Source organism: Stomoxys calcitrans, chromosome 4 (assembly GCF_963082655.1).
Source record: "Stomoxys calcitrans chromosome 4, idStoCalc2.1, whole genome shotgun sequence".
NCBI classification, from domain to species: domain Eukaryota; kingdom Metazoa; phylum Arthropoda; class Insecta; order Diptera; family Muscidae; genus Stomoxys; species Stomoxys calcitrans.
In genome coordinates, this window is record NC_081555.1 from 76,696,458 (window position 1) to 76,716,220 (window position 19,763).

Sequence of the window (19,763 nt, forward strand, 5' to 3'; positions counted from 1 at the left end):
GCCAAATCGAAAAGGAATTGCGCGCTCTAGAGGCTCAAAAGTCAAGACCCCAGATCGGTTTATATGACAGCTATATCAGGTTATGGACCGATTTGAACCATACTTAGCATAGTTGTTGGAAGTGATACCAAAACGCCACGTCCAAAATTCAGTCAAATTGGACAAAAATTGAGGCTCAAGAAGTCATGGCCCAAGATCGGTTTATATGGCTGCTATATCAAAATATGGACCGATATAGCCCATTTACAGTCCCTACTGACCTATACCTATAAGAAATATTTGTGCAAAGTTTCAAGCGGCTAGGTTTATTTCTTCGAAAGTTCGCGTGCTTTCGACTGGCAGACGTACGGACATGACTAGATCGACATAAAATGTCATGACGATTAAGAATACAAGTACTTTATGGGGTCTGAGACGAATATTTCGAGGAGTTACAGAATAACCAAAATAGTATACCCCCATCCTATGGTGGAGTGTATAAAAACGATAGTGTTGCGCTTTGATTATTTGTTTGTTTGTAAGTTAGGTAATTAGTTTGATTGTCTTTAAGGATTAAAGGAAGAGAGGATACTTCTCTTATATCAGTGAGTGAAGAACGATTAATATTTCAGCTCAATTATAAGGGGCCTCCTTTTTATTCCCACCACAATAGGATGGGGGTATACTAATCTAGTCATTCCTTTTGTAACACCTCGAAATATTGATCTGAGACAAAACAAAACATATACGAGTATATTGTTGACCGTTCGGCGTTCTGAGTGGCGTAAAGCTAGACGCTTTGAAATTTTAAACAGATACTTACTATTGATGTAGCTCGTTGGGGATTGCAAATGGCCATATCTGTAAGATTTGGATATAGCTCCCATATAAACCGATCTCCCGATTTGGCTTCTTGAGGCAAATCGAACAAAAATCGCTGCCAAATCGGATGAGAATCGGGAGATTGCTTTATATATTAGCTAAATCAGGTTATAAACCGATTTATAACCTGACTTAGCATTGTTTTTGGAAGACGAAACAAAACATTTAATGCAAAATTTCAGCTAAATCGGATAATAATTGTACACTCCAAATACTCAGGAAGTTAAGATCTCAGATCGACTTATATAATATAATATACTAGCTGACCGGGACCGATCCGCTGCGCCTCATTTTACTTTATATGGAACAAAATTTTCATTTGAATATTTATTTTCGACAATTAAAGAGCTTTAAGTAAAATACCATGCTACGAAAATAGTATATCGCTTGACTAACAGTTTAACAATATAAATAAGTGCCTTTATCTGGATCCCATATTATCTTTATTGGTATACGAATTTAAGTTTGGATGTAAGGTGTACTTCATTCTTAAAATACTTTAGTTCAGCCCGATATTCTCATTATATCTAATTTAGGGGTGTTTTCGGGGATGAGGTGGCCCTGAAAAAATATCTGCATCGTGCTCTTCTTTCAAATACCATTTATTTAAACCCCATATTTCCATTGGTTTAGGGGAGTTTACACGATGAGGCGTCCTTCAAACACATGGCCCCAAAATTGGTTATCAAATTAGTTTTCTAATCTCAAATACCTATCATTTGAGCCACATATTGGCATGGCCAAAAAATTTTTACCCTTTGGGGGGTGTTTTGGGACAGGTGTGATGCCCTTAATACATGGTCCTACATTTGGATATCAAATTCGTATTTTACTCCCAAATACCTTTATTTGAGCCCCAAGTTGCGATGGTCACTAAAAAATTGCTGTTTGTAGGGTATTTTGGGAAAGAGGTAGACCCCCAGAAAATTGGTCCCGGAATTGGGTATCAATTCTTGCTCTAATACCTTTCATGTAAGCTCCACATTAAAATGGTCGGTAAATATGCCCGATTTAGGGGTGTTTTGGGGATTGGGGTGGTCGCCCAAACACTAAGCACGGAAAATATATCAGCAACGTGCTCTATTCTCATATAACTAAATATATTGTATTTCATTTATTTGAACCCCATATTGCCATTGGCCTCAAAATTGGATATCAAATTTGTTTTCTAATCTCATTTAAACTCCATAATGCAAAAGTCAACAAATATGTCTAATTTGGGTATTAGCCCTAAAAACTATAAATAAAGGGTGATTTTTTTGAGGTTAGGATTTTCATGCATTAGTATTTGACAGATCACGTGGGATTTCAGACATGGTGTCAAAGAGAAAGATGCTCAGTATGCTTTGACATTTCATCATGAATAGACTTACTAACGAGCAACGCTTGCAAATCATTACCAAAATCAGTGTTCGGTTCGAAATGTGTTTCGCGTTTTACGTCCGATTTATGGTCTACATAATCGACCAAGTGAGCAAACAATTAATGCGATTGTGACCAAGTTTCGCACTCAGTTTACTTTATTGGACATTAAACCAACCACACGAATGCGTACAGTGCGTACAGAAGAGAATATTGCGTCTGTTTCTGAGAGTGTTGCTGAAGACCGTGAAATGTCGATTCGTCGCCGTTCGCAGCAATTGGGTTTGTGTTATTCGACCACATGGAAGATTTTACGCAAAGATCTTGGTGTAAAACCGTATAAAATACAGCTCGTGCAAGAACTGAAGCCGAACGATCTGCCACAACGTCGAATTTTCAGTGAATGGGCCCTAGAAAAGTTGGCAGAAAATCCGCTTTTTTATCGACAAATTTTGTTCAGCGATGAGGCTCGTTTCTGGTTGAATGGCTACGTAAATAAGCAAAATTGCCGCATTTGGAGTGAAGAGCAACCAGAAGCCGTTCAAGAACTGCCCATGCATCCCGAAAAATGCACTGTTTGGTGTGGTTTGTACGCTGGTGGAATCATTGGACCGTATTTTTTCAAAGATGCTGTTGGACGCAACGTTACGGTGAATGGCGATCGCTATCGTTCGATGCTAACAAACTTTTTGTTGCCAAAAATGGAAGAACTGAACTTGGTTGACATGTGGTTTCAACAAGATGGCGCTACATGCCACACAGCTCGCGATTCTATGGCCATTTTGAGGGAAAACTTCGGAGAACAATTCATCTCAAGAAATGGACCGGTAAGTTGGCCACCAAGATCATGCGATTTGACGCCTTTAGACTATTTTTTGTGGGGCTACATCAAGTCTAAAGTCTACAGAAATAAGCCAGCAACTATTCCAGCTTTGGAAGACAACATTTCCGAAGAAATTCGGGCTACTCCGGCCGAAATGCTCGAAAAAGTTGCCCAAAATTGGACTTTCCGAATGGACCACCTAAGACGCAGCCGCGGTCAACATTTAAATGAAATTATCTTCAAAAAGTAAATGTCATGGACCAATCTAACGTTTCAAATAAAGAACCGATGAGATTTTGCAAATTTTATGCGTTTTTTTAAAAAAAAAAGTTATCAAGCTCTTAACAAATCACTCTTTATTTAGTTCCACTCACTTTAAGACCCATATTTTCTTGGTGAGCAAATACGCATTAGTTGGTGGTTGTTATAGCGGTGGGACGTTCCCTAGACAGTTGGTCCCTAATGTTAATATCAGAAATGTGGTTTACTCCCAAAAACCTTTAATTCGAGCCCCATATTTTCATAGTCGGCTAACATGGCCGGCTTAGGGGGTGTTTTGGGGGATGGGCGGCCACTGAGTGAGTTGCCTTGAAAATATATATGGAATTCGCGTTCTACTCTAAAACCCCTCTTATTTGAGTCTCATATTGGAATTGTTAGCAACTACTTCCCATTTCGGTGGTGTTGTGGGGATGGGGTGCCCAATGGACACTTTTCCCGAATATTGATATCAGATTCATGCTTTACTCCCAAAGACCTTTCATTTGAGCCCCATATTGCTATGGTCGTAAATTTATCCCCTTTGGGGATGTTTTTGGGGAGAGGCGGCCCCCGAAACACTTGGTCCCATATTTGAATATCAGATTCGAATTATATACTTAAATACCTTTTATTTAAGCCCCATTTTCCTATGATCAATAAATAAGTCCTGTTTGGGGGGTGTCTTGGGGTTGGGGTAAACCCCTGAAACGGGTTCCCACATTTGGATATTAGATTCGTATTCTTCTCGCAAATATCTTTCATTTGAGTCCCATATTCCCACGGTCGGTAAATATGTCCGACTTAGGGGTGTTTTAGAGGTCGGATATCAGATACGTTTTCTTATCCTAAATACCTTTCTTTTGAGTCCCATATTGTCCTGATTTATCTAAATATATGTTTGGTAGGTTTTAGGGTGGGGCGGCCCCTCTAGCTACCCTATTCGAAATTTGGATACCACATTTTTATTCTTAGGGTACTATATGAGAGCACACAAAATTTAGCTTAAATCGCACCACCTTTCTCCGAGATCTGGCGTTTCTAAAAAATTATGGTAAGGGGGAGGGTCCGCCCCCCTTCAGATATCAAAAAAATTTAGTACCCTATTATCGCCACTGTGAAAATTTCAAGAAAATCGGTTCAGCCGTTTCTGAGTCTAGAAGGAATACACAAACAAACACAGATTAATTTTTATATAGAAGATAATTTTTCAGGTTATAAACAGATTTAGACCATACTTGGCACAATTGTTGGAAGTTATAAGAAACCACCAAAATTTCAGGCACATCGGATGACAATTGCGTACTGTTAAGGCTCAAGAAGTTAAGACCTGAAATCGGGTTATATGGCAACTATATCAAATTATGAACCTACATGAGCAATACTTTGTACAGTTGCTTAAAATCATAACTAAACACTACTTGCAAAATTTCATTTGCAAAATTTCTAAATAAAAATTGTGCCCTCTAGTGGCTGAAGAAGTCATGTTGCGAGATCGGTTTACATGGCAGCTATACCATTTACGATCCTAGCAACCTGCACCAATAAGGGGTATATGTGCAAAATTTTAAGCGCCTAGCTCTACTACTTCGAAAGTTAGCGTGCTTCCGCCAGACAGACGGAAGGACGGACATGGCTAAAACGATTTACAATGTCTTAACGATCAAGGTTATATATACTTTGTTGGGTGTCAGATCAATTCTTCGATGAGTTACAAACGGTATATTGAAATTGGAATACTCCTACCCTATATTGGAGGGTATAAAAATATATTACAATATTACCTAAATTTCAGACCTTTCTGGTAGGGTGGAGTTAAAACAATTGTTGAAACAGGCCTCTGTTGAGACTCGAACATTTTAAGTTTTTTGATATCACAACCATGGTTTCAGTAGTTACAATCAAAGCTCGTATAAACCCATACATGCTGCAACATAATTGCGGTCCTTGAAACACTGTTGGTGGGTCTGCATCGTGACATGCCGATAAATCCAGCCACGTTGATGAGAATGAATGATGTTAATGCACGTTAGAAACGCGATTTTCTTTGCTATTGCCTTCGCCTTTGCATTGTTTGTTGCCATTGCCAAGATTTTAGGTTGTTCCTGTAGCGCTCGATGCTGATATGTATGTTGATGCAGTCGGTGGTTGCTAGTTTTGTTGTTGTTCATTCTGTTTCGCATCCTGCAAGCGATTTGTATATTTCCTGTTGACAATAGGATTCTGTCTTCAGTGAAAGCCAAAGTAGGCAAACAAACAAGAACTACAACAATACGATTGGAGTGTAGAAAAGGGGATGTAAGCAAACTAAAACCCGCGCAAATCGTTAAACAACGACCAGAAAAGGACGAGCAAACAAAAAGCGACAGTTTCAAAATGCATTGATATACCCAAAGTCCTGACAGTTTCGTCTAATCTCTATACTGCTGATGTTGCTCCAGCTCCTCCAGTTCTTCCAGTTTTTCCAATTGTAGTTATTGCTGTTGCCTTTATCCTCAATCGCAATGTTCTTGTTGCATGTCCTCCTCCGTATGATGTCTTTACATCACTGTCACCACCATTGTCATCAACAGCAGCGGCACAAGAACTAGGGCTGGGGCGGACATTGTTGTAAAAACCACAGCTAAAGCATACTAATTTTCAAAAGAATGCACTACAGACTCTACTACGCCGCCACTAATGTTGACAGAAATGATGGTTGCCGTTGCACAGTGGTAATATAGGAAAAACAAGTAAAAGCGTGCTAAGTTCGGCCGGGCCGAATCTTATATACCCTCCACCATGGATCGCATTTGTCGAGTTCTTTTCCCGGCATCTCGTCTTAGGCAAAAAAGGATATAAGAAAAGAGTTGCTCTGCTATTAAAACGATATCAAGATATGGTCCGGTTCGGACCATATATATGTTGAAGACCTGTGTAAAATTTCAGCCAATTCGTATAAGAATTGCGGCCATTGGGGCTCACGAAGTAAAATAGAGAGAACGATTTATATGGGATCTGTATCGGGCTATAGACCGATTCAGACCATAATAAATACGTTTGTTGATGGTCATGAGAGGATCCATCGTACAAAATTTCAGGCATATCGGATAATAATTGCGACCTCTAGGGGTCAAGAAGTCAAGATCCCAGATCGGTTTATATGGCAGCTATATCAGGTTATGAACCGATTTGAACCTTATTTGACACAGTTGTTGAAAGTAAAAATAAAATAATACGTCATGCAAAACTTCAGCCAAATCGGATAAGAATTGCGCCCTCTAGAAGCTCAAGAAGTCAAATCCCCAGATTTGTTTATATGACAGCTATATCAGGTTATGGACCGATTTCAACCATACTTGGCACAGTTGTTGTATATCATAACGAAATACTTCGTGCAAAAATTCATTCAAATCGGATAAGAATTGTGCCCTCTAGAGGCTCAAGAAGTCAAGACCCAAGATCGGTTTATATGGCAGCTATATCAGGTTATGGACCGATTTAAACCATACTTTGCACTGTTATTGGATATAATAACGAAACACGTCGTGCAAAATTTCATTTCAATCGGATAAGAATTGCGCACTCTAGAGGCTCAAGAAGTCAAGACCCAAGATCGGTATATGGCAGCTATTTCAGGTTATGGACCGATTTGAACCATACTTGGCACAGTTGTTGGATATCATAACAAAATACATCGTGCAAAATTTCATTCTGATCGGATAAGAATTGCGCACTCTAGAGGCTCAAGAAGTCAAGACCCAAGATCGGTTTATATGGCAGCTATATCAGGTTATGGACCGATTTGAACTATACTTAGTACAGTTGTTGGATATCATAGCAAAACACGTCATGCAAAATTTCATTTTAATCGGATAAGAATTGCGTACTCTAGAGGCTCAAGAAGTCAAGACCCAAGATCGGTTTATATGGCAGCTATATCAAAACATGGACCGATGTGGCCCATTTACAATACCAACCGACCTACACTAATAAGAAGTATTTGTGCAAAATTTCAAGCGGCTAGCTTCACTCCTTCGGAAGTTAGCGTGCTTTCGACAGACAGACGGACGGACGGACGGACGGACGGACGGACATGGATAGATCGACATAAAATGTCACGACGATCAAGAATATATATACTTTATGGGGTCTCAGACGAATATTTCGAGTAGTTACAAACAGAATGACGAAATTAGTATACCCCCCATCTTATGGTGGAGGGTATAACAAGTAAAAGCGTGCTAAGTTCGGCCGGGCCGAATTTTATATACCATCCACCATGGATCGCATTTGTCGAGTTCTTTTCCCGGCATCTCTTTTTAAGCAAAACAAGTAAAAGCGTGCTAAGTTCGGCCGGGCCGAATCTTATATACCCTCCACCATGGATCGCATTTGTCGAGTTCTTTTCCCGGCATCTCTTGCTCTGCTATTAGAGCGATATCAAGAAATGGTCCGGTTGGGACCACAAATAAATTATAAGTTGGAGACCTGTGTGAAATGTCAGCCAATTCGAATAAGAATTGCACCCTTTGAGGGCTCAAGAAGTTAAATAGAGAGATCGATTTATAAAGCTGTTTAGGGTTAAAGGCCCATTTAGACCATAATAAAACACGTATGCTAATGGTCATGAGAGAATCCGTCGTACAAAATTTGAGGCAAATCGGATAATAATTGCGACCTCTACAGGCTCAAGAAGTCAAGATCCCAGATCGGTTTATATGGCAGCTATATCAGGTTATGAACCGACTTGTACTTTATTTGCCATAGTTGTTGGATATCATAACAAAATACTACGTGCCAAAATTCATTCAAATTGGATAAGAATTGCGCCCTCTAGACGCTCAAGAAGTCAAGACCCCAGATCGGTTTATATGGCAGCTATATCTGATTATGGACCGATTTGGACCATACTTTTTAAAGTTGTTGAATAGTATAACAAAACACGTCGTGCAAAATTTCATTCCAATCGGATACGAATTGCGCACTCTAGAGGCTCAAGAAGTCAAGACCCAAGATCGGTTTATATGGCAGCTATATCAAAACATGGACCGATATTTCCCATTTACAATACCAACCGACCTACACTAATAAGAAGTATTTGTGCAAAATTTCAAGCACCTTTACTCCTTCGGAAGTTAGCGTGCTTTCGACAGACAGACGGACGGACGGACGGGCAGACGGACGGACATGGCCCCCATCCTATGGTGGAGGGTATAAAAATAACTCTTTCAAATGGTTGGAGGCAAGATGTTATCGAGTTCAAGTGCAAAATTTCAACGCCGTCAGTGGTACGATCGCCTCTTGGCAGGGACTCTAGACAGGTTGATAGAAGCATATCTTGGGGAGATCGACTTTCTTGGCCAAATCATGCATATAGCAAGGGAGAGTCCACTAAAACAGCCCTTCACGACCTAGTCGGCTACATAGAGGGTTGTCCGCTGTCAAGAAATATACAACGGTAGCATTTCTTCACATTGAAGGTACTTCCAATAATGTAAAACTGACCTCAATCACGAAGGAGCTGAAGGAGTTTCCAGGTATCCACACTTCCGCAAGAAAAATTGTTAATAACTTATTTACTAGAAGATGTATTACGCATGGGATCTGTAGATCCAGAAAATGGGCCAGAAGAGGAACCCCTCAAGGAGGTGTGCTATCTCCTCCACTTTGAATAATAGCTATTAATAGGTACTATTGTGCCTGGTAGAAGAAGGTGTCAAAGGGGTCGCGTATGCTGATGACGTGTTCAGTGCAGTTAGGGGAAAGTTTCCCAGCAATCTTAGATATATACTTCAGGACGTAAATCCGTTCTAGACGTAAATCCGTGTAAGACAGAAGTAGTTGTTTTCAATGGCACCGGCCTCAATGGGAGGAGAGAATGTTCCATTTACTGAAAAGGTAAAATACCTGGGTGTTTTGCTAGACAGGAAATTGATCTTTATTTCCAACATTCTGAAAAGGGAAAAAAAGGCGACTGGGTATATGCAGCTGTTGTCAGACCTAAAATGCTACATGGTGTTGTGTTCTAGTGGACGACGCTCTAAAAGTGCATCTACTGTTCATTACACATCCGTATCCAAAGGGTGGCTTGTTTGTGCATCACAGCCCCACTGAGTACGATACCATCCGATGCACTGAATTCAATGCTACACCTAATGCCTCTGTACATTGTGGCTAGACAATTCGCTGCGATCACAGCTATGAGGCTAAGGGAGCTTTTCCGTTGGTCAAGTGGTGATGTTCCAGGCCGATTACACATTATCTGAGCCGTTTTGTGATAAAAAAGCTGTACCACTATTCCTGATAGAACCGATTATGACTACAATATCCTGGTAATAAAAGTAACAGACTTCTGTATGGATGGTTCCAAACTAGACGACCAGGTGGACTATGGGGTGTACCCTAAAGAACTAGAACTGGTCATACTGAGAAGGTTATCCTAACACTGCATTGTTTAACAAGCGGAGATCATTGTAACTAAAGAATTGGTGGAATGGCTAAAATATAATGTCATAACGATGATTGACATAAATATTTGAGAATTTAAGAAATCGAGGGTTTTTTTCTTTTTTTTATACCCACCACTATAGGAAGAGGTTATACTAGCCTATTCATTCAGTTTGTAACACCTCACAATATTATCTAAGACACCATAAAGAATATATATTCTCGATCGTCTGAACATTCTGAGTCAATCCAGCCATGTCCGTCTGTCGAAATCACGATAGCGATAAAGCTAGCCGCTTGAAATAGGTCGCTGGGGATTGCAAATGTGCCATATCGGTTCAGATTTGGATCTTCCGATTAGAATTTTTGAGCCCCTGGAAGCTACAATTTTTATCCGATTTGGCTAAAATCTTGCAAATAGTGTTCTATAATGACTTTAATTAACTGTGCCAAGTACTGTCTACATCGGTATTTAATCTGATGTAGCTGCTATATATACCGATCTCCCGATTTGAATTCTTGAATCCTTACAAGCCACAATTTTTGTCCGAATTGGCTGAAATTTTGCATGTACTGTTGTTTTATGACTTCCAACAACTGTGTCAAGTACGATCCAAATCGGTCCATAATCTGATATTGCTCCCATTAAAACCGGTTTCTCGCTTATCCTTGTTCGGTTCCTAGAAGCTGTAATTTTTTCTGGTTTGACAGAAGTTTGGTTTGTAGAATAAAACAATGCCCTTCAGCTAAATTTAGTATGTAAAAGTTTTTAGCAGAATCCATGGTGGTGGGTTCCCAAGACTCGGCCCGGTCGAACTAAGCGCCTATTTAAATTGGCATATCTTGTTTAAACTTCAAACTTAAAGCAACTTCAATAATCCAAAGTTATTTATACAACTTTTCAATAAAGACTAATAAATGCAAGTATTTTTTTTATTCTTGGTTTCCAAACTTTATATTATTTACTGAATTACCGTATGTTGACGCATGCTGGGACAAAGTCATTATTAATGTTGTCACCAATCCAAATTGTGCATCAAAATGAAAATCGGATCAGAAATACATTCATAAATCGCGAAATACGACGCCAATCTCAACAACATCTTTAATAAAAAAAATTAATGTTGTTATCCTCAAGCAGGCCTTTTTGAAGGGATTTTTGAGCACTATTTGGCAAATTGGAAGTCGGACCACAAATAAAGATTTGTCAGCCCGAATAATTTTTCGAAATACCGAGGTGACCATCTTAAGGATGCTATAAAGAGGCGCCCGGACCACCTAGGGCCTTGATATTTTGCACTTGATCTCGTTAACATTACCGTTCTTAAATTACATATTTTGTACTACTTTCTATCGATTCTATTCCACTGTGCGCTGGTGGGAGGGGTTGCTTGTGCTGGCCTCTTGGTCGGTCGCTCAGAAATGACATTCCCTATTTGAATTGCATGGTGTGGTGGCGTGATGGGCCGATGGTACTGTCAACATGTCTCTGGCATTCTGTTGCCATTTTGGCAAATTAAGATACAAATTGTTCTGAGTTGTTCGGCTTCAAAACTGTACACAGCCAACTGAGAACTGTACAATGCATTTTTGGACATAAAATTCCAAAAGATTGTGGGTCTTAGCCTACCTAACACAGGAAATTTCTTTGAACTTTTGGCGTTTTTGTTGATGTCTGATTATGGATGAGGAGGTATTGTTCCTCTTACAGTTTCACTCAATCCAACTTTTTTTGGGTCGTTTTATGGAAATGTCGTGGCCACGAACTGGAAGAAAAAAAAAATGGAAATATTGTTTTGGAATTGTTTCTTTTGTGGTGGTTTATGCTTCTTTTATGCATGATGGAGTTTGAATAAAAATGTATTTTGAATAAACATATAACTTCAGAGTCCATTTTGGCCGCGCTAAATCATACACACCCTTCGTTTGGCAAGTTCTCCATTCAACCAAATTTTTTATTCCAAACAGCAAAAATGTTTGCTAAAACAAAATGGAAAATCAGACATAATTGTTGTTTCCGCAACCATAGGGCTACTGTATTAGTAAACTGAAAACAATGTTATGCTATTTTTATACCCTCCACCATAGGATGGGGGTATATTAATTTCATCATTCTGTTTGTAACACCTCGAAATATGCGAACTAGCCATGTCCGTCCGTCTATCCGTCCGTCCTTCCGACCGTAATAGCTCAATAGCTTGATATAGCTCCCATATAAACCTATCTCCCGAATAAGTTTCTTGAGCCCATACAAGGCGCAATTCTTATCCGGATGAACTGAAATATTACACAATGACTTCTACAATGTTCAGCATTTCATTTATGGTCCAAATCGGACTATAACTTGACATAGCTCCAATAGCATAACAGTTCTTATTCAATATTCTATGTTTGTCTAAAAAGAGATACCGCGCATAGAACACGACAAATGCGATCAATGGTGGAGGTATATAAGATTCGGCCCGGCCGAACTTAGCACGCTCGTACTTGTTTATGTTTGCTGTTACTTGTTTTGAATAATTTTGGTATTTTTTAGAAATTTTTGTTGGAAGATATGATTTTAATTTGTGGAATATTTTTTGTAAAGAAGCTAGCTGATCCATCCATTAGTATACGTTTCGAAATGTGACTGAGCTCGCCCAAATTGTTTGTTATTGCTCTACTAATGTGTACATGACTGGCATGGTCTTTTGTTTCTAAATTTAAAGAAAAAAAAGAAAAAAGGTTATGGAAAGTATACATTCGGTGATGATTATAAAATCCACTGAGATTTACATATGTATTTTACTTTTTCTTCTAAAATCCTCTTCATAATTAAGCAGCAGTCACTTTCAGCAAACATCAGACTTTTCAGGAGTCAACCTGTTGGTCTGAAATTGCAGAACTAGTGTTACAATAGCATCAAAATTAACTACTATTTTTCAGCAGACAGTATTTGCTATTTTCATCAAAAATTTTTTGAGTTAAAATGACCAAAACTGATAAACTTGAAAATAGCTTAAAAAAGATTAATATTTACCTTATAAAAATACTCATATTCTTGAATTGTGAATATTATTCAAATGAAAAACAAACAAGCAAAAAGCCATTTAGTTCGACCGGGCCAAACTTTGGATACCCACCACCTCGGATACATATATTAACCACCTCTCGTGGTTATAGCTAATGAAACCATAGCAGCTACATAAATATAGTTCGATCTCCACCATATTCAGGAAAGCTATGTTAAGGCCGAATACAGCCCTTGTACCAAATTCATCGGTTAACAAGTAAAAAGGCGTTAAGTTCGGCTGGGCCGAACATTGGATACCCACCACCTCGGGTATATATGTAAACCAACTTTCATTAAAATTCGGTGAAAATTGCATACCTTATGTCACATATCAGTTATATCAAAATATGTTCCGATTTGGATCAAAGTACAGTAGCTATATCTAACAAGTAAAAGCGTGCTAAGTTCGGCCGGGCCGAATCTTATATACCCTCCACCATGGATCGCATTTGTCGAGTTCTTTTTCCGGCATCTCTTCTTAGGTAAAAAAGAGGATATAAGAAAAGATTTGCTCTGCTATTAGAGCGATATCAAGATATGGTCCGGTTTGGACCATAATTAAATTATATGTTGGAGACCTGTGTAAAATGTCAGCCAATTCGAATAAGAATTGCGCTCTTTGTGGGCTGAAGAAGTAAAATAGAGAGAACGATTTATATGGGAGCTGTATCGGGCTATAGACCGATTCAGACCATAACAAACATGTATGTTAATGGTCATAAGAGAATCCGTCGTACAAAATTTCAGGCAAATTGTATAATAATTGCGAACTCTAGAGGCTCAAGAAGTCAAGATCCCAGATCGGTTTATATGGCAGCTATATCAGGTTATCAACCGACTTGTACTTTATTTGACATAGTTGTTGAAAGTAACAATAAAAAACGTCTTGCCCCAGATCTGTTTATATGACAGCTATATCAGGTTATGAACCATATTTGGCACAGTTGTTGGATATCATGACGAAATACTTCGTGCAAAAACTCATTCAAATCGGATAAGAATTGTGCCCTTTAGAGGCTCAAGAAGTCAAGACACAAGATCGGTTTATATGGCACCTATATCAGGTTATGAACCGATTTGAACCATACTTGGCACAGTTGTTGGATATAATAACAAAACACGTCGTGCAAAATTTCATCCCAATCGGATAAGAATTGGGCACGCTAGAGGCTCAAGAAGTCAAGACCCAAGATCGGTTTATATGGCAGCTATATCAGGTTATTGACCGATTTGAACCATACTTGACACAGTTGTTGGATATCATAACAAAACACGTCGTGCAAAATTCATTCAAATCGAATAAGAATTGCGCACTCTAGAGGCTCAAGAAGTCAAGACCCAAGATCGGTTTATATGGCAGCTATATCAAAACATGGACCTATATGGCCCATTTACCGACCTACACAAATAAGAAGTATTTGTGCAAAATTTCAAGCGGCTAGCTTTACTCCTTCGGAAGTTAGCGTGCTTTCGACAGACAGACGGACGGACGGACATGGCTAGATCGACATAAAATTTCACGACGATCAAGAATATATATACTTTATGGGGCCTCAGACGAATATTTCGAGTAGTTACAAACAGAATGACGAAATTAGTATACCCCCCATCCTATGGTGGAGGGCATAAAAATAAACCGATCTGAACCATATACGACACGGATGTCGAAAAGCCTAACAAAAGTCACTGTGACAAATTTCAGTGAAATCGGATTATAAATGCGCCTTTTATGGGGTCAAGACTTTAAACCGAGATATCTGTCTACATGGCAGCTATATCCAAATCTGGACCGATCTGTGCGATATTGCAGAAGAATGTCAAGGGGCTTAACATAACACAAATTTCGGTGACATCGGACAATAAATGAGCTTTTTATGGGTCCAAAACCTTAAATCAAAAAATCGGTCTATATGGCAGCTATATCCAAATCTGAACCGATCTGGGCCAAATTGAAGAAAAATGTCGAAGGGCCTAACACAATTCACTGTCCCGAATTTCAAATTCGGATAATAAATGTGGCTTTTGTGGGCCTAAGACCCTAAATCGGAGGATCGGTCTATATGGCAGCTATATCCAAATCGGAACCGATCTACGCCAAATTAACGAAGGAAGTCGAAGGGCCTAACACAACTCACTCAAATGTCTCAACTGTCTCAACTGTCTCAAATTTCAGCAAAATAAGCCTAAGACCGTAAATCAGCGGATCGGTCTATATGGGGGCTATATCAAGATATAGTCCGATATAGCCCATCTTCGAACTTAACCTGCTTATGGACAAAAAAAGAATCTGTGCAAAATTTCAGCTCAATATCTCTATTTTTAAAGACTGTAGCGTGATTTCAACAGACAGACGGACACACGGACGGATATGGCTAGATGGTCTTAGATTTTTACGCTGATCAAGAATATATATATATATATATACTTTATAGGGTCGGTAAATTTTTAAATCGAGAGATCGGTATATATGTCAGCAACATCCAAATCTGGACCGATCTGGGGATGTCGAAGAGCATAACACAACTCGCTATACCAAATTACAACGAAATGCACAAAATTTCTAATTAGTCGGAAAATGAATGCGCCTATTATGGGCCCAAGACATTAAATCAATAAATTGGTGTATATGGAAACTGTATCCAAATCAAGACCGATATGGCCAAATTAAACAAAGATATCAAGGGTCCCGTCATAACTCACTATCCCAAATTTCAGCAAAATCAGACAAAAAATTCTCCTTTTATGGGTTTTATATTGTGTTTATTTAAAAGGATATGTGACTGTTCTTATAAGCCTGCTCCATAATTATAATCATAGTTATAAATTTTGCGCATTGTAAATGGGCTATATCGGTCCATGTTTTGATATAGGTGCTATATATATTATGACTTCCAACAACTGTGCTGAGTATGGTCACAATCGGTTGATAACATGATATACTTGTCATTTAAACCTATCTGAGGTCTTGACTTCTTGAGCCTCCAGAAGTCGTAATTATTATTCGATTTGTCGTTTCTTTCTTCTCTGCTATTTATTTTCTTTCCAGGACGGACACAATGGACCAGAGGTCTTCGGGTGAAGCGGTCGACATTTGTTGTTGCGTGTCCTTATCGGAAGTAGATTCCACATAAGAACCATTCGGCCAAAAAATGGATCTTCCTCGTAGCGCACAGTGTTCCCTCCTTTTGTATTCGTTGGACAAAAATAGTAAGGGTTAACATAAAGCTCTAAAATTTTGCTCAGAGATATATTTAAGTGTAATATAGAAAAAAGAGGAGTATGGTTCAAATCGGTCTACAACCTGATGTAGCTCCCATATAAACCGATCTCCCCATTTAACTCATTGAGCCTCCTAAGGTAATTATTAACCCGATTTGTCTGAAATTTTGCATAATGACATCTGTTAAGCGTCTCAACAACTACCACAACAACAACAGCATATAACACATATATTACAAATTTGTATGTGATATGCAGAACATTGTGATGAAAATTTTCTCCAAAGTATCCATTAAAATTGTTCTAAGGGATAAAAGTGAGAATTTTTAGTAATTACGATTTTTTTCGGATTAGGATGTTGAAAACTTAACTATTTACAGACAAATTTTGTCGCAGAGAAATTGGAGGTCTTCCACAGGAAAGAGAAGGTGGAACTAACTCTCTTTGTGGTGAACAGTGATCAAATCTCCGTGACAAGTTTGGCTAAGGCTAAACGTATTGCGCACTACTGAACCAAGGCTGTCTATTTCAAAATTAAAAATACTAGGATAGGCAAAGATCTTCTTATTGAAACATCATGCTGTCCAGTGCCAAGTAACGCAATACCACCAAACAAACAGGGACTGACGACGAGACCATCACCGAATGTCCCAATAATAGGAAGACTAGGATAAGCGGAGATGCTAATATAAAAACATAACGCAGTGCAGGGGCAAGAGACCCAACACAGCTTAACGAACAGTGTTCCAACGATGGAACCATCACCAACTTTCTCAAGATTTGGAAGACTAGGATAGGCAAAGATCCTAAAATTGGAACATGAGGCAATAGTGGCCTCAAGATGCTACATGTTCAGATGCAAATTTTTGCAATCTTCTAAGGTACCTCTATCCCTTTTTGTAAGTTTTCGAACCGTCCCGTGCGGTCGAACTCGTAAATCTAGCCGCTTGAAATTTTACACACATACTTAATTTTGATGTTGGTCGTTGGGGATTGCAAATATCGGTTCATATTTAGATATAGCTCCCATACAAACTGATCTCCCGATTTGACTTCTTGAACCCCTGGAAGCTGGAAGTGTAAGAAGGAGATTAACGCCTTCTACGAGGGTGGCACGATCCGCATCTGGTTAATCCGAAACCTCTCGGGTCGATGCAGTCTGAATTAAGGGCGTGGGCAACGACCGCCTATTTGTCACTGTGGAACAGCGAAGCGGTCGGTGGCACAACGAATATCCTACGGGGAAATTCATATTGTGAAAAGGCGAGGCTATTACTGAAAGGAAGTAAGCTGGAGGTCACTAAAACTTTCGGTATCATAACAGGACACATTGGACTACGAGCTCACTTATGAAAAATCGGTGCGGCAAGTGATAGCATGTATAGGGCATGTGGGGAAGATAATGGGACGTTGGAGCATTTCCTATGTCATTCACCGTCTATCGCGGCTAACAAACATCGTCACTTAGCTGGGGATACAATACCAGACATGAACCAATATAGGTGCGTTGTATGAAAAACAATTAAGAATTCTGTAAGTAGCATTCTTTAATTAGATTTTCTTTTTCGAGGTTAGTTGTTAGTGTTTAGAGCGCACAACAAGTCAATTACTGGATTATTGTCTTTTCAACGTGATCTAACTTAAAGATATCTTTATTCGTGTTCTTTTAAACGATATCTTTGTTTAATTATTTCCAGAATTTCCATTTCCCAGAAATTCCATTATCCGTTATTACGCTAGTCATTAAAAACAAAGATATTGTGTCGAAGTTGATACAGATTATAGATTCTATATGCCACGATATCCTAATTTGCATTCTTAAGTGAACAGTAGCCGTATTTTTCATAAAATTTAGGTTAAAAATGTTAATCCGTTCAACATTTGTGCCAAGTATGGTGCATATGATTATGGGTGCCACGGTTGCCCAGTTGGTAGCGTGCTTGGATTGCCTGTGCAGGGGTCGTTGGTTAGATTTCCGCCAGAAGCCATGGTCTGTCGCTGCTGTGGTATCACAATGGACTTAAAATTGTCCAAATGAGTCTGTAAAGGACTGCCACTCTTAGCTAACCTAACCTATGGTGCATATGAGTAAACAGTCCAATATAGCCTCCATATAGATCAATTTCCTTATTTGACTTCAAGTGTTTAAAGCAGGATCATAAGATTTCCACCAAATTCATAATAATAATAGAGCTTCTTATATAAGCAATGTGTATCGGATAGTTTGATATGGGTAGTCGTGGACAAGCTATAGTAATGGGTATGCAAAGATCACATTGGCTGACCGAATTTCTTTATCTTTAAGATTTTCGTCCGGAGAAACGCATTATCTGTGAGATGGCTTTATTTGGACATTACTTTACTTGACTTTATTACAATTCTTGGCTGCAAGCTAATAAATAAGCGAAGTAATTGTCTAACATAAGTGTAACATTTAAAAAATAATTACAACTCCAAAATTCAGACTACACAGGTTACCTTCTAATACGGCCCTTATTCAATTTATCAATGTTTGATAACCATATTGAAATATCCATTTATTTTTCTCGGCAGCATTTCTTTCTTTTGAAATTATTTTTCATATGCACCATTATCCTGTATTAGTAGCAAACCCCATTATTGGATAAGTCTCAAGAAAATAGAATTGTTTCTGCTTGCAACCAAATGAACGTGAATTTGATATGATTCTCCCTAGCCATGTTGTCAGCCATGTGCGAGATGCTACATTACATTTCTACACGGGCATATAACATGTTTGCAACTTTGGCCAAATATCAAAGTTCTTAATGGCTTTTATGAGGCATTTAAAAATGGGAAGGGAGATCCTTCACATGTTTTTCATCTTGCAAATAGCCCCTCCCCCCGCTGAGTTGCCAGCCTTTTCATTGGGGCGCATCCCACAAACCCCGTTTAAAATTTTATTAAACTAAAAAAAAATACAAAAAAAAACCAACAGCAGGAATAAAAAACAACAAAAAAGCATAAGTGAACGGAATGAAATAAGAAATTGTTCATATCTCGTTTGGGTCGGTATTTGCCCTGTGTTGTTGTTCTTGTTGTTGCTGCTGTTCATTTCACTTTAGAAATTTCAACACCATACTAACCTCAGGGGATACATGTTCTCGTACTGTTTCATACTTTTTAATTTAGAAAAAAACCCCTCGCAAGTATCGCAACATAATGGAAAGAACAAACAAAATAAAACAAACAGAAGTTAAATGTCGAAGTACAAACTGACTGACGTTCAAACATTAGGGTGTATTGTAATGATGAGATAGGTATTACATTTTCATCTCCTACACTTTGATAATAATTTGTTTGGTATTCATCTTTAACTCAGTTGGATGGATTTGCATAAAACCCAACTTTTTTTTGGAGTTTTGTCCTTGGCACAACCAACAACTAGAAAGTCGATAAGTTCGGCCGGGACGAACTTTGGATACCCACCACCTCAGGTATATATGTCAACCATCTTTCGTCGAAATCCGGTGAAAAATGCATACCTTATGCCCCATAGCAGCTATATCGATATATGTTCCGATTTGGACCAAGTACTTTAAGTACAAGTCATTGTTCAGTTGTGTATAACAAAATATTGATCTTTTTAGTAGCTATATCTAAAAATAAACCGATCTGAACCATATACGACACGGATGTCGAAAAGCCTAACAAAAGTCACTGTGTAAAATTTCAGTGAAATCGGATTACATGGGGCCAACACCTTCAATCGAGATATCGGTCTATATGGCAGCTATATCC

At 38.7% G+C, this 19,763-nt stretch overlaps 1 long non-coding RNA gene across 1 annotated transcript; it reads right to left on the bottom strand.

Moving 5' to 3' along the window:
- Positions 1–5,128: 5,128 nt before the first annotated feature.
- LOC106087463 (uncharacterized) lies at positions 5,129–19,209 on the bottom strand. Its single transcript, XR_001221280.2, has 2 exons — positions 19,109–19,209; positions 5,129–5,510 (listed from the first exon to the last, which is right to left on the bottom strand). It is a non-coding gene; the product is annotated as an uncharacterized LOC106087463 (long non-coding RNA).
- Between the last annotated feature and the right edge of the window lie 554 nt (positions 19,210–19,763).